Source organism: Aquila chrysaetos, chromosome 10 (assembly GCF_900496995.4).
Source record: "Aquila chrysaetos chrysaetos chromosome 10, bAquChr1.4, whole genome shotgun sequence".
Classification (NCBI taxonomy): domain Eukaryota; kingdom Metazoa; phylum Chordata; class Aves; order Accipitriformes; family Accipitridae; genus Aquila; species Aquila chrysaetos.
In genome coordinates, this window is record NC_044013.1 from 12,943,543 (window position 1) to 12,958,216 (window position 14,674).

General features: G+C 44.6%; 1 protein-coding gene across 16 annotated transcripts in view; it reads left to right on the top strand.

Annotated features, from left to right (window-relative positions):
- Positions 1–14,674, top strand: part of LOC115347044 (LIM domain containing preferred translocation partner in lipoma) — a 353,563-nt gene that overhangs the window by 70,115 nt on the left and 268,774 nt on the right. For 14 of the 16 annotated variants that reach the window (XR_005933430.1, XM_030027920.1, XM_030027918.1 and 11 more), the window contains one exon: positions 3,374–3,473. The exons of the other annotated variants lie outside the window; for them this stretch is intronic. The gene's annotated coding sequence lies outside the window, so the exon portion shown is untranslated. The remainder of the gene's footprint in view (positions 1–3,373; positions 3,474–14,674) is intronic. 16 annotated transcript variants of the gene reach the window in all.

Here is a 14,674-nt window from a genome sequence, read left to right on the forward strand (position 1 = left end):
CTCCAAGGAAGTGACTTGCCTTGTTAGAGGAGTGCCAGGGATAAGGGATTTAGGGCATTTGTGCTTTTGCTATCTGGAAGAGCATTTGACTACATTTTGGAGGAGCGACAGCTTGCGTGTGGTCAGCAGAGACTGCAACCTTTTTCCATGGTTGCTTGCCCCTCATTTTTCCACACCATTGCAAGACAGCACAGACTTTCTCCTGTGCTCGTAGTTCTTGCCCTGCTCATTACAAAGCTGTTGGAGGAGGTGTTGCTGGGCTGGGGCAAGGTGTGCTGTGGCAGCAGTTGTCCCACCAGAACTTGTCCCCGTTGACTGTTCCGCATGAAGAGAAGCGAGCTGCTGCTTGCATCTATGCTTAGGCCATTAGCACAAATTGCACCAATCTGTGCTGTGAAATGTCTGCCTTTTCCTGGCTTGTTTTCTGCAAAAGAAAAAAAAAAAAAAGTGCACGAAATCAATATGGCAGAGGCTTCGGTTGTGTGTTCACCTGCTGTTGCTTCGAGAGGAAACCATGTCACTCAACATGCCTGGTGTATGGTACTTGTTGAGAAGTTAGTTATTTAATCTTTCTTTTTTTTTCCCATCAGTAAAAAAATTGGTTTATTTAATGTGCATCATCTGAATATTTCACTGATTAAGCTACCCAGAAAGGTTAATCTCCAATTCCATACTGCTTTTACTGTTGCATCCAAGTGCTTCAAAGACAGTAATGAGTGTATCTCTGATGATGATTTCCAGATGCAGAGGTAGCAGAGGCTTCTACTTTCAGGTGCCAAAACTGAGACTTACAAGGCCTGTTTTTTTCAGGATACTTCATGTTTTCTAGCACTGTACATGGTTATAGTACAAGTCTCAATTAGAGATTGAACAGAGAATCTCAATCCATGACTGCTAGTTTTTGTCTCTTCCGGAAGTGGTCTTTCTGTGTCTCTAGTTTGCCAGAAAAGGCACAGCAATAAATATCTGGGAAAAATTTTATATATGTGACTTTCCTTTTATCGTTCAGGAGGTTTATGGCAGAGGCATAAACAGGATCCAATCTTTCAAAGTGACACTCAGCTGCCAGACCACGAAGCATCCTTTCTGGTCTCCTTACCATTGCCTGCCTTGCATGCTCCTCATCTTCCGAAAACTGAATGAAGGTGAGGAGGCCACTGTCCCACATGGTTGCAACCTCCTTTTCCACATGACCTGGCTTTCATGCACCAGTAGCAAGTAGAGTAGATGATGCTCCAGGTCTCAGTGAGTTCCATGTGTCCTTGTTTGCATTCCTCCCTTCAGCAGGAGCACTGCCTGCCTGGGAGCTGGGTTAAAAGCTAGGGCCGATCTAGTTCCTCGACTGTTGTCTGTAACTTCTGACAGTGGGATATTTGTAAATTTAAATGCTTCCTCCCAGAAGTATCAAAAGAACTAAGGCCACTTTTCAGCATGAACATAAAAGGCTTTTGCGCACTAGTGCAGCAAGGATTGCCATGGAGAACAAAGGCTTTTGCTAATCGCTTCTAATGCCTTTCAAGTTTATGCCTCATTTTTTCCCCTTTTTCAGACAGCCTCCCAGAGTACTGAGACTTCAGTGACTGACTCACCAAATAATTAACAGGAGGAGGACTCCATCTCTGAAACTTTTGAACACCTCTTTTAATTTTCTTAAACCAGCCAGTACCCTGGCCAGGTTCCAGTTTGTGTAATTACATTTGACCTAACTTAATCCCTTGGCAGTTTCAGTTGCATGTGGTAGTCGTCTTGGCTCCTTGTCCTGGGCTGCCATTCAATGCTACTCCATGGTTTTCAACAGCTGTCATAATTCAACTATAGAAATGGGTGTATTTTCTTGGTGGAAGCACTCCTCGTATCTCTATCCATTGCTAAACATCCTTATCTCACTAGTATTTTGGGAGGTAACGTGTCTGATGCTGTAGATGATCTTGCTGAAGTCCTTGGAGCTACTTTCACCCTTAATGATCAGCATGCATTTAAACTCTTGTAGTAGTTGGCCATCATACATTTTGAGATTACTTTGAGTTCTTCAGCTTCGGTGTAACAGGCATTTATTGCTTAGTCTCCTTACCTATTGTGTACTGCTGTAGGGTCATTATTAGTGCAGGTATTCCTCTTTAGCCTTGGAAACGGCACTTTTGTTATCACATCTGTGCTAAATAGGAGCATGTCACCTTCCTGTGCTGACAGCAGTTGGGCTGGCTGTAAGTGTTGGCATTGGTAGAAGTGGCAATGATCAGGGAAAGCAAAAGCCCAGGGCAGCTGAGAAGGATTGCAAAGGAAAAAAAAAACATCCCAAGTGGAAACTTGGAGATGGACAAAGTACAGTAGCAAAAGGGATAGTCAGATGGATAGTGCATGCAAGAGAGAAGACGCTGAGTTTTTGCATTGGCACATCCTTAGATGTGCAACAGGCATCTTGTTTTCACAGCAGGTGGCAAATTGAGTGTTTCTTGGCTTCAGCCCTCTGAAAAGGCATATTTGTTACAAAGCCACTTGATCCTTTGGGGCTAGCAGCAGCCCCTGCTGCAGGGAGACAGGAATTTAGATGAGATGGGGTGCAAAAGGTGATCTACTGGTGAAAGATGCTGTTGTGGCAAATTGTCTGCTACCATCTAGCTCTGTTTTTCTGAAAGCCCCCAAAAGTAGGATGGCAAATGCATTATTGCTGTTCTGCCTTGTTGCTTGTTCTCTCTCATGAAATTTGGGACGTTTTTGTTATTCAGAGCTCTCCCCTGTGTTTCCAAACACTGCTCACGTAAATCCGTTCTTTATTCTTTCCTCATTGTCACCAAACCCTTGGTTTCAGGAGAAAGATTTCGTTTTGCTAGATAGGACATCCTGAAGATCAGGAGGTAAGTACTATGTTGTGAACACAAAAGTTGCTCAATCTTTCATCAGACCTGACTTTTCTCCTCTGGGTCTATCCCATAATTACACATACTCAAATCTTGGAATAGACTAGAAGTCTTGCCTCTGTTGGTTTCAGTGACACTGTAAATAAAGTCACTGGAGGCAACATTAAGATTTGTCCTCTGTCATAGTGAATAAAGCTTTGGAGTCGGAGCCATCTGATTTTGATGCGTGCTGGGTATTGCTTATAGCTTGGCGGAACTTTCTGCAAAGTCAGTGAGCACTTTGTTTCCTAGAACACAGATTTATCAAACCCTTATGGTGGTTGTCAGAGAAAATGTGGCCAAGTTTGAGTGGTGCTGCATGATGTATCTACAGCCATTGATGTTGCTTTTGAAGATCTGTTGAATGTTAAATAATGGGGTGGAAGAAATTACACTTCAGAGTTGTTGGGTTTTCTGTACTACTAGACCCTCTGCCTACCATCCTAAAGACAAATCTTTTCTTTTTCTTGTTTCAGAGTACTTTATAACTGGGTGTGCTTGAATGCATCAGCCTTTGGATGTGAGCGTCTTCTCTTGAAACAGCCTTGTGATATCCCAGCTGCCTGTTCTCTCGGGGTAAGAAAAGAAATACACATACAGAGACACAAGATTAAGAGCGTGCTTTGAGCAGAAGCAGAATGGCAAAGAGAGGGCAAGCCACACTGGTGCCTCAGCTTGTAAATTTTGGAAATAGTGAACTTGTCATGGAGAGAGGGAATAAACTGTAAAACTGCCTACTGTAAATAAGACAAATTATGAGCTTAAGTTGCAGCAAAAGAAATTTAGATGAGGCATTAGTAAATGATCTCCTGCATTAAGAATAGCTGAGTGCTGGAGTGGATTGCCCGAGGAGCTTAGGCAGTTTCAGTCTTTGGAAAGGTTTAAGAACTAGTTGGAAAAGCTCTAGCAGATGTGCTTTTAGGAGAACCGATCCTTCCATGTGGTGGAGAAATGGACTAGATGACTTCTGGAGAGTCCTTCTAACCCGACGATGGTTAGAAATGGGATGAGAGTATGTGAAATTCTTATCTTGACAACCTTATTCAAAACTCATAAGGTAAAAGCAAAGCCCAGTGTATCTGTGCAGAAGGAGCTGCCTGGTCTGATTATGAGCTTTGATGCAACAGCAATTAACTGTGGTGCTCAGTGTCTTTGTTACCTGAACGATGATGATGTTCTGGAGGGAAGTGTAAGCTCATGGAAAAGGAGTTTAATCCTCTGTTGTTGGCATGTAATGTAAACTTGTGATAAAAACAGGAGGTTGTATCAATTCTGGTTCCTTTGTAGCAAGTTCCTGGGAGTCTGGGTCTCTTTTGTGATCCATGTAAGGGCTTTTCTCTTCTCTCAGGTGGGTAATCTCATCTATTTTATTGTGACATGAGAACACAATGCTACAGATACAGGTATACTGAGCAAAGTACAAATATCACGTGGAACACAGAGAGAAGAACCAAATGATTACTTTTTCTTTCTGTTTCCAGGGGCTGATGAAATGGAGGAGAGTTTAATTTTTCTTTTCTTGTTCTTCTGTTCCTGTTCTCCTTTGTGTTTCTTTGTTCTGTCTTGACAGAGAACGCAGCAGGCTTTTTCTGTGTTTAAAAATGCTGGGTCACCAAGTGGGTCTTGAAATTATGTCCTGAAGATGGCTGCTCATTTAGTTCCCTTGCTTCTCCTTTGCTCCCCTGGGAGCTGCAGACAACAAACATAGCCTGGGCATAGGCAGCCTCTGAGCCATCATCATGAGAGGAACAAGGTTCGGGTGCTTCATCTTCCTTGGTCCAATTAAGAAGGACAGTGAGATAGGGCACCTGAAATTCAGTGGGAAATTCTTCAACCTCGTGTTGGACTTTGTTTGGGATTCATTTGGTTTCCCTAATATTTACCTTTTATACTTAATGTCAGCAAATACTGGTGTCTTCCCTGGAGTTATACTAGTGTCTTACTGTTTGTTATCATCTTCTGCTTAGCAGAGATAAGCTGTTGTGTCCCAGGGGTACGGGAACATGGAAGAAACTTCCAAATAGCTCTAAGAAATGCAGATGGTGTCAAGAAAGAAATAAGGGGATGCCTTTCTGAAGTCACCTTTGTACACGTTTTTTTCTCCTTTTTTTTTTTTTTTCCTCTTGAGCTTTTCAATTCCTGCAACTATCTACTTAAATCTTGAAAGCGAAATGCGTTCATGGAAAGATATGATTTACTGTGTGCCCCCTGATCTTTTGATCTCAATCAATCAAATAAATCCAAGACCTTGCAGTTCACCTTATTGCAAGGACGGTTAATAGTTGAGGGGTTGTGCCAATGGCAGTGATGGTTTTCCAGCCTTGTGCTTTTTTATTGTTGTTATTATTTTTTATGATTCTGACCTTTCGGACTGGTCAGGGTAAGATTATTTGCAAAGAATACTCCATAAATATGCCTGTCAGGACCAGAGTTAACATTCAAGTGTTGCTGCTTAGCAAAAGAAAACAATACGCCAAAGTTCAATTTAGATTTCCCTGCAGGGTTGAAAATAATGACAAGACTCACTTAACATGGCAGAGATGAGTCCTGTCACCTTTATGGGAGTGGTTGCCTTATGGTCGCGCAGCACATTGCACCTATGTGCCTGGTTAACTTGCTGGCTGTGCCTGAAGATTTGGTGTCTGGCATCTTGTGCTGGGGCTAACTTGGGGCAGAAGAGCCCTGGGTGCATCTCCCGGCTCTCTGAGGTGCAAGCTCAGTCAATTAGTAGTTTTCTTTGATTTTGCAACTGAAAAGTCTTTTCTTTCCTTTTTTTTTTTCTTTTTTTTTTTTCCCCCCTAATACTGCATTCCTTGCTTACAGCTGTAAATGACATTTTATGGAGCTGCTCTAAGCTCTGTGTCCTGCAAAGCAGTCCTGTTTCTATCCTTGCACTCCAAGTGCAAGCCAGCATGCATTGCAAGCATTGCTTAAGAAAGTCCTAGCGCATCCTGGTGTGTTGTGAGCTGCGCCCTGTGGGTTGCTTGTTGTGATCTTTGAAAGCTTTGGGAATCCCAGGTTTTGGTGGACAGCTGGTTGGGTTTTCCCCACTGTGACTATTCGTTGAAACAATGCCTAGATATCTCCTACCTAATGTTTGCTACCAAGGAGGCTTGCAGCGTCCAGCGGCAAGAATCTTGCTTGTCTATCAGAAAGTATAATGCTGATTATCGATGTTTCTGCTGTCCTGTCAGCAGAATTGACTTCTGTGGGCGAGAGCAGCATGAGGAATGAAGCTGGGAGCCAGCAGCTGCTATTTAAGCATTAACCTGCAGTGTTTGAAAACCACACCAGTCCGTTGTGTAGAAATGGTCTCTCTATAGAGCCTGGTTGTGGATGTAAATATAGTTTGTCAGAAGCATGTGGCTCTTCTGAGGTTATTTTTTCCTCCTTTCATAGATGAGAAAGTGAAGGTGTTGAAGAGCACTTGCTTTACCCACAGGAAAGTGCATGACAGTGGAGTCCCAAGGGTGGGTCGGAGACCCACAGGTTTGGCCAAAAAAAAAAAAAAAAAAAAAAAGCTATACGTGGTGAAAGGCAGCTTGTTCCCTGAAAAAATTATGCCATCAATTAAGAAAGCGGACTGGGACTGCCTAGTGAAATAACGGTGCAAAATGCAATGCAACTTGTGAAAAGTCATGTGGCACCTCAGTGACAGATCCCCTGTGACAGCCCAGCAGCTCGGGGTCCAACTCTTCAACGCCATAACTTGCAGCGAAACAGATGGGTCTGGTTCCTTGACAGCATCATCTGAAAAGTTTAAAAACAAAATAAATAAATTAGTCCCATCTTCAAATCCAAAAGCCATTTCTCCAGCGCCTGTAAGTAACTTAACGCTTTGTTAGATTTACCTGCCTTGCACATAGAAGTAGAGATATGGGAAAAATAGATGACTGAGGGTGGCAGGGCAGTGCCTTCGTTGTGTGCTGCTGCACCCTACCAAGCCTGGTGGCCCTGCCATGAGCTGGGGAGAGGTCTCCCCATCGCCACGGATGGCTGCCATCCTCAAGGTGTCAAGGGGAAAAGCCCTTCAATATGCAGGAGTTTTGCATGGCCCAGACACCGACACTCTTTTTTCTTATTCCATAAGTGACTGTCAATTAGCAGCAGGGGTAATAGCCACCTTGAATTAAATAGTGTGGAGGCACAAGAAATAGCAAGGTATATTTAGAAATATCTATTGCATAGATATATTCCTCTTAAGAAACATGTTGGAGATGCCATATCCATAAATACTAATAAGGCTGTTTGATTCCAATTTTCAGGTAAGATTAACATTTTATTGAGTATTATATCTGTCACATTCAATGCTTTAGTGTACCATCCTCTCAGGCTTATTAGCATAATTGCGGTGCTTAAGCAACAATAAAAAATTCAACAGTAAAATAGCAGTTAGCACAGGCAATTTGTTATCAAAAGCTTTTACTTAAGGACAGCTTTTGAGCATATTTATTATCAAGTTAGGGCTATAGATTATTTTTATTTAGAAAAACAAGAGGGAAACATTGTGGGATCTTTTTTCTTTTTTAGTGGCTAAATCAGAAGGCCTGAAAATTGGTCACAGCCTTTTTCTGTTTCTTAAAATCGCTCAGCAAATCCACTTGGGGTGGGAAGACGAGATAACAAAACAAACTCGGGTCTGGAGCAGGGTCGTGATGTTAATAACTCAGCAGAACAATTTCAGTAAGTCCTGATGCCATCTTGAGCGCCCTTTTAAGATTCCCTCGCTGCGTCCCAGGCTCTGAAGACACCATCCTCCCCCTCCGTAACTGATGGCACTGTCATTGGAGCAGTGCAAGGGCACGGGTGGCTTGGCCTCATGCCCCAGTGGTGGCTGCAGCCTGGGAGGCAATGCGGCTGTGTGCTGCACCCGCAGACGAGGGGAGGGACCGGACAGGACCTGCAGGAAGATGGGACTTTGATGTCGGTGCTGGTTGTCTCTGAGATTGGAGCGGAGGAGCACGGCGTGGCTGTGTGACGGCACTGCGCGCTCCCCCTGTTTCTGTTCTGCCTTTGAGGACGCTTTGGGGAACAGTCCTTTTCCAGAAAAGCTGTAGCGTAGACGTGAATGCACGTGTGTTTGTGCGCATGCAGCTGCTTGTGCACATACATGCGTGTGTGCGCATACACGCAGAAAGTCCCTGTTGCCAGCATGGCAAGATTTCATGGGTGTATTTTAATTTTCAGCAAAAGGCATTTTGAGGGCAAATTTTATGTGCATTTAAAATACAAAGTTGTACCTTATAAATGAAGAAGTAAATGAGTTTTAAACAACACAGGAAGTCCTCAGACTAAGAGGTCCATCAAGAAAAGCTCAAGCATTTTGGCAAGAGGAAGACTGTTGCTGTGATTGCTTGTGATTCTTTTGCTGGTGGAGGCTTTTTTCAGACCCCCAACTCCTTCAGTTTGCTTCTCCAACACCCTTCAGCTTCTGCTTGAGTTCTTCAGATTGTCACCCTCAGTTGTCCTTGTTGTTCCTCAGACCTGTGCTCACCTCCAGCATCCCTGTTCTCCTCCCCATCACTGGAACTTGGGGTCTCTCTCCTCTCATGTGTTTTCCTCATCTTTCCTTGTTCCGTGGGACCTCATCTGCCATGTGCTGCTTTTTCAGAGGTCGCTTTCCCATCTTCTTGATGGATGACTCATGGTGGACCTGTCACTGCCATTTTGGTGGTACCCAATGCTCATTGTGAAGAGCTGCCACAGCCCTGGCAATGCCTAGATTGGGCTGACAGCCTGGATGAGCAAGAGGGGTAAACTTGTCTGGTTTTTTTGCTCCCATTTTGACTGCTATCTAAGCTCACCCCATGAGGAGAAGTGAAGGCAGTGCTGCCCCAGGGCAGAAGCTCGTGTTCATAGTGAAACAGGATGTGCAAGCAGGTTGTAGGAATTGGGAAGGATGTGTATGGAATCAGGTGAAACTAAACTGGGCACATATAGAGAAGTGATGTGCTTGTGGGGTCCTCTTCACAAACACCCTCTTCTGCGAATATGTGAAATTTGAAAGGAGCTGGTTGTTTCAGATCCTGGTTTTTTGGGGGTACAAAAACCCATGTTATGCTTCAGAGATAAACTGTATGTTTCAGATTCTTGGGTAGTCACGAGTATTGTGTTGGTACACAGCTCACTCTCACGAAACTGCCTAGTACTGCACGGTGTTTAGACTTTCTGTCAACCAGAGAGCTTGGTGATGCTGATGATGAATACACAGATACTGACTGTGGAAAGCTAAACTTCCTGGGAACTTCACTCTCAGTGGAAAATTGGCTGTGATTTGAACTGCAGTTGAAATATGCGCTCTCTGCCGCCATGGTCGACTCCAGGAATGGGGACTTGTTGCTGCTCTCCCAAGAACAAGCAGGTTCCTGCACAGTCCTGCAGGTCCCCGCTATTATTACTCCTTCTGGCTCTGCTCGTCTGGCTTTAGTAGCATCCAACACATTAGCTACCTGAGCATCCCCTGCTTGCATCTAGTCTTTTAGCTAGGTAGTGGTGAGTGTGTTCTACTACAGCCAGGGAAGCACCCTTCTAGGTTCTGTGCACAGGCAGAAGGTTCCCACATCTGTAGGAGGAGCTGGGGGACCAGGGAAGGAGCTTTCTTGGGGTGTTGATGTGATTGAGGGCATTTCTGTGTGGCTCCTACCTGAGATCTATAGTCCTCCAATAGTTTAGGTAGAAAGGACCTTGGAGGTCTCTCGTGCAGCCCCTGGCTCAAAGCAGGGTTAGCTTCAAGGTCGGGTGAAGTGGCTCAGGGCTTGTCATGGCAGTGGTGGTCTGGTGTGGTCTTGAGGGATGGTGATGGTGTCTGCCTTGGTCAATAAGAAATCTTACAGAGGGCTTTGGAGGCTGTAGTCTGGTGTCAAGGTAGTGGAGCAATGAGGTTTCTGGGAGAGGGTCCGTATGAATGGTCAGCTGAGAACCAGCGTCTGAGCGCTACAGTGACACATGTCCTACATCGAAGTCCCCTTGTGAAGGGGGGAACACCATGCCCAGCTCTGCAGGCTGGCTGCCACCATAGCCGCTGGGGAAACCGCACGGCTCTCCTTCGTGATGGATGGGGAGGGGTGTGATGGGAGGAGAGGGTCGGTGGCTGGAGCCGAGGCCGTGTGTGAACACGTCTTCCTCGAGGAGGAAAGTGCCTGCACGCTTCTTGCAGGGAAAAAAAATTGGCTGAAAGAATTTAGCAGTGATAAATGTCATAAAAATACTTATGCTGGAATTTGTAAAGCCTGGAACATCTGTTCTCAACAGTGCTTTGATCATGTTGTGAGGCTTTTAAAATGATACTTCCATGAAATAAGTGAGATCCTTATGGCTGCAGGATTCCTTTCAGTGCCCTTTTTTTCATGGAGCAAAAAGGCAAATTTCACAGGGAACATTACATGACTTGAAACACATATTTTAATGGTTAGTATCAACCAAACAATGTTTTATTAGGTGCTAGAAAAATGTTCCAGTTACATACCCCAGGAAGCTAAGCACTTCCATTTACTTTTAAGCTTATGGGAGCTGTACTTTGGGGAAAAAAAAAAAAAAATCAAGAATTCATTGCTTGTATATTACTGTATTCAAAACCAAAACAAACATGGTAAAATGAGCTTAAACATTTTGAAGTTGTCAGAAAAGGGCCTTTTTGGGTCTTGTTTCCAGGCAGAGCTGCAGACGAGCCGGGATCTGCGTGTTTTGTGAGGGACACACAGCGAACAACTGCGAGACACTGACAATTTACTTTGCTTGGTGCACTGCTTTGGATTGAATAACCTTTTAGTCATCTGCTTTTCTCTGACGACTCATCCTTTCCCCTTTCCTCATCGTTTTAGCAGGCTTCTGCCTGTTGCTCTTCAAGCAGCTGTGTGTTTGTGGCTGAAATGTTGTGATGCCGAATGTCTCCGGTGTTTTAAGGAGTGCGGACAGCTCTGATTGCAGAGCTGGGTCCTTTGCAGTGTGACGCCTGGCAGGAGGATTTCTGCTCCTCTGCCTTCCTGCTACACATAGGAAAGAAAAAAAAGTAAATCTCCTGGGCCGTGTTTGCAGAAACAGCCTGTAGGACACGTGGAGGGGCAGGAAGGAGGGAGAAATTGAAGAGATGTGGAATGAGGGGGTCTCCTTGTCTGCCACGTTCAGGTGTTCATACTAGGGAAATCCTTTCTCGCTGCTGCAGCCAGCGACTCCGGCAGCTGCTAGTGAGATGCTGGGGCAAAGCTCCTCGCTTCCACCTCCCCTTCCCTCCGCTGGATGGGAGGACAGGCCTTTGTGTGGCCCTGGGGCTCTCCCCAGCAAGAGGAGTCTGGGGCGGTTCACAGTTTCTTCATGTAAAGACTGCCCAAGCTGTGAAAGGAGAAAGAGTTATGGTCATAAATAACAGAGAAGGAATACGGCTGTGCTTTCTAGTAAGGTTCTGGGTGTCAGGGGTTAATTTATGAAAACTAAATTGTTTAATTAATTTCTACAGCACCCAACAGGTGAACAGGCGGCTTATTACCATGACATATTCATTTATAGCAGTTTTCCTTCGCCAACACCTGCGACTCAGTTCTGTTACATGCTTATGCTGTCTGTTAATTATTTACCAAAGATTTACAAGTACAGAGTGCAAATAAAATGCTTTTATGCTGAAGACTGCATTGCACACCTCGGATTCCTGGGATTTATGCCACTGTACTACCAGGTACAATCCCATTATCATCCCTGGGTTTCTGATGGAGGACTCCTCGTACATGCATGAGCAAGAGGCAGCCTCCTGCGCACCAGAGTTTACAGGCAGAGGGGCTGTGTTGTTAATGAAGGGCTTGCTGCACACATGGCTGTGGTGTATGAGGGGATCCATGTCCTTTGTTTCTTTGCAGATCAATTTTTGCCGTTTTGAGTGACTTTCTTTCCCCCTACAAAGGCTCATTCTTCTTCATAAGTGATGGCAGAAGCAAACTGTTTAAAAGAAACCACTGTGTGATGTGCTGCCTTTTTTTTTTTTTTTTTTTTTTTTAAAGAATAAAGTAGTATAAAAGTCAAGTAGCAGATCGAGTTCTGACTCAGCTGGTAACTTATGATCCTATGCTATTTCTGTAACATTTTTAGCCTATGACCAAATTTTTCTAATGTTAGGACATTGCCATAGAAAGTGTGTCAGAGTCCCAGGCTGCCAGAACCTATCACTGTACAGAATATATACATTTCCGAGCAAGCGTGCAGGAGCAGTCCAGTAAGTTCTTTGTTGTGGTTTTAAATCGCTGCGATTTCGTTTTTTGTTGTTATTTTTTTTTGTTCGTTTGTTTTGTTTGTTTGTTTTTTGTTGATTCACTTAGCAAACAGTGCCGTGCAGAACAACATAGCTGCTTTTTGTTTCTCACGCAGTCAGGCACTGAGGTCCCGTCCCCAGCTGTGCCTCTTGCAGACTGCAGTTACTTTATTGGTAGATTTTCAGCCGGTGTAAACTGCTGTAAGTCAATTGAAGCTGTACTAACGATGTGGATTTTATGGAAGTTGAGAATCCAGTCATACAGCTCATGGTTTTAGTAAGGAAGGAGTTCTGGAGATGGTTGTCCTGTTTGAGGCAGGCAGGAAAGTACATGCAAAGTTTCTCTAAGCTCAGGGAAAGCGTGTGTGAACAAATAAGCATCTGTGTTCCAGTACAAGAGAAGGCGATTACTGAGGAAATCCCAGAGTTTACAAGTAGGATTTTTTTTTTATGGGTTCAAATCTGCTGTGGTTTCAGAGTACCTAAGGACACTTAAAATAATGACATTCCAGACAGTCCAGCCCAAACATGCATGACACACAGCAGCAAAGCAATCGTTGTGTTTAGCACTAGCAATCAGCTAGCTAATGCAACAGCTGCTCTGGGATTTTGCATTTAATTTTTGTCTGGATAATAATGAGAAACACGGGGTTAATGATCTGTGTCCGGTTTCCCTCCAAAGTGCTTTATTTGCACTTTGTGGCCGCTTTTCGAGGTTCTTTGCAGCAGCCCCAAAATGTCAACTGACCTGAAGAAATCGACAATGGATGCTTAAAAAATCCAAAAGAAAAGCTAGAAAGGATGCTGCTTTCTAGATTTTTATGTGAACACCTTGTACTCAGACTCCCTTTGATTAAGTAACCAGCAAAACCTATTCACATGTACTCCAATTAAAATTTAATGAAGCAAGAGGATGTATTCATATATGCTGACTAATGCGGGAGGAATAGATTCCAGTAACTCGGCTCTGCAAGCCCTTTGCTTCGCAATCAGGGCTCGGTTTACTAGAAAGCTCCTCAGTGGCTGTGGAGCTCCTCTGGCATGAACAACCCTTTCAAGTCTGGGTTCGTGCAGTTATAGCGAGAGGCCATGATGGCTTATACAGAAAATAACGTGGCTCTTTTCTAGGGCAGAGCCTTATCAATGAAGGCCGGTTTGGCCGATTGCAAGAGGTGAGGCAGGGCTCCTGCTCTAATGTGCTCCATCAGAAGAGGTCAGGGAGTTGCTGGATGTGTATGTTATATCTGCCCTTGTATCAAAACTCTCATCAAGCAGCAGTTGCATGAGTGGAGCAACACGTAGCAAGAAGGGAAGCCCTGTTGGCCCTGATTTTTAAGTAGGGAAATTGGTGCTCAAGGGGAGGCTGTATGACAGCTAAGCTGATGTCAGAAAATAGCCAGGCTTTTGGTGCCTCTGCCTTTGCTGCAGGTTTACTGGGCAGTTGCTTTAGTACTTGTGTTCCCAAAGGGATACGGCTCTGCTTTGCAAAGCATTTCGCTTCTAAAACGTTGCTCCCACCAGCAGGGAATGCACAGACATCTGCGCGGACAATGAAATGACCTGCCAGGAGCGGTGCAGACACTTGCTTACTTTCACACTGTCTTTGTCTCTTCCCGAGCGTTTCCACCTCTCAGGCTGCTGCAGAGCTCTTGCATCATCTCGCACGCAGGATGGGGGTTGGAGAAATGGTGTAAAAAGAGCTCATCTGCTCATTGCACAGTGCCCTGTGGCTTCAGCTCTGTGCAAGGATTGATATGCCACCTCTGGAGTGGAATGTGGCAGCAGGGTGATGCTGCAGAGCTATGTTAAATGGCATTTTTGGATAAGAAATGAAAGATCCTCCTGTATCCACTCTTAGTAATGGGTTGGGCAACAGAACGGAAATGCCATGGTGGAATTTGCCTTTGCTACTGACCCTTGCATGACACACGAGAGCTCCTCATCACCAGACCTTTGTTTTGCCTTATCCAGAATACAAAGCAGTGCTTCATCTGCACGGCTGGCTGTTTTCCTTCTGGCTTGACTCAGTGGCAGAACTGCAGCAAACTTTCCCGAGGCATACTGGGTTTTCCAGTTATCATCTGCTTCAATCCCCATTCTGTCCTGCAAAGGCTCTCCCTTGCTCTGTTGCAATGAAGTGCTGAAGAAGCTTTCAAAGGGAGAGGCGACTCTGGAACTGAGATCTCGTGCTTCATTTTTGGGCTGGAGAGCTGCTGTTGGAACAGTAAGCATGAGATTTCTCTTGAAACCTTCTTTGTGTGCCTTTCTGAAGAAATAGCTGGAAGGAGAAGACCTGTCAGTTGAGCTCTAAGAGAAACCTATTGGCTCTGAATACACTGGGGACATTATTTAAGGTCAGTTGATCTGTGAGAAGGCATGACTTATCTAATGCAGCCTAAGGTTAGTTATGCAACAGACGGGCTGTTCTTTGTTGTGAAGAGCAACTTCAGTGTGTGCCTGTGAAAATCAAAGGTCTTGCTGAAGGCGTGTTGTGTTCTGGCTGGAAGCTATTGGGTGTCCTCCTCTAGTGATTTTCCTTCTG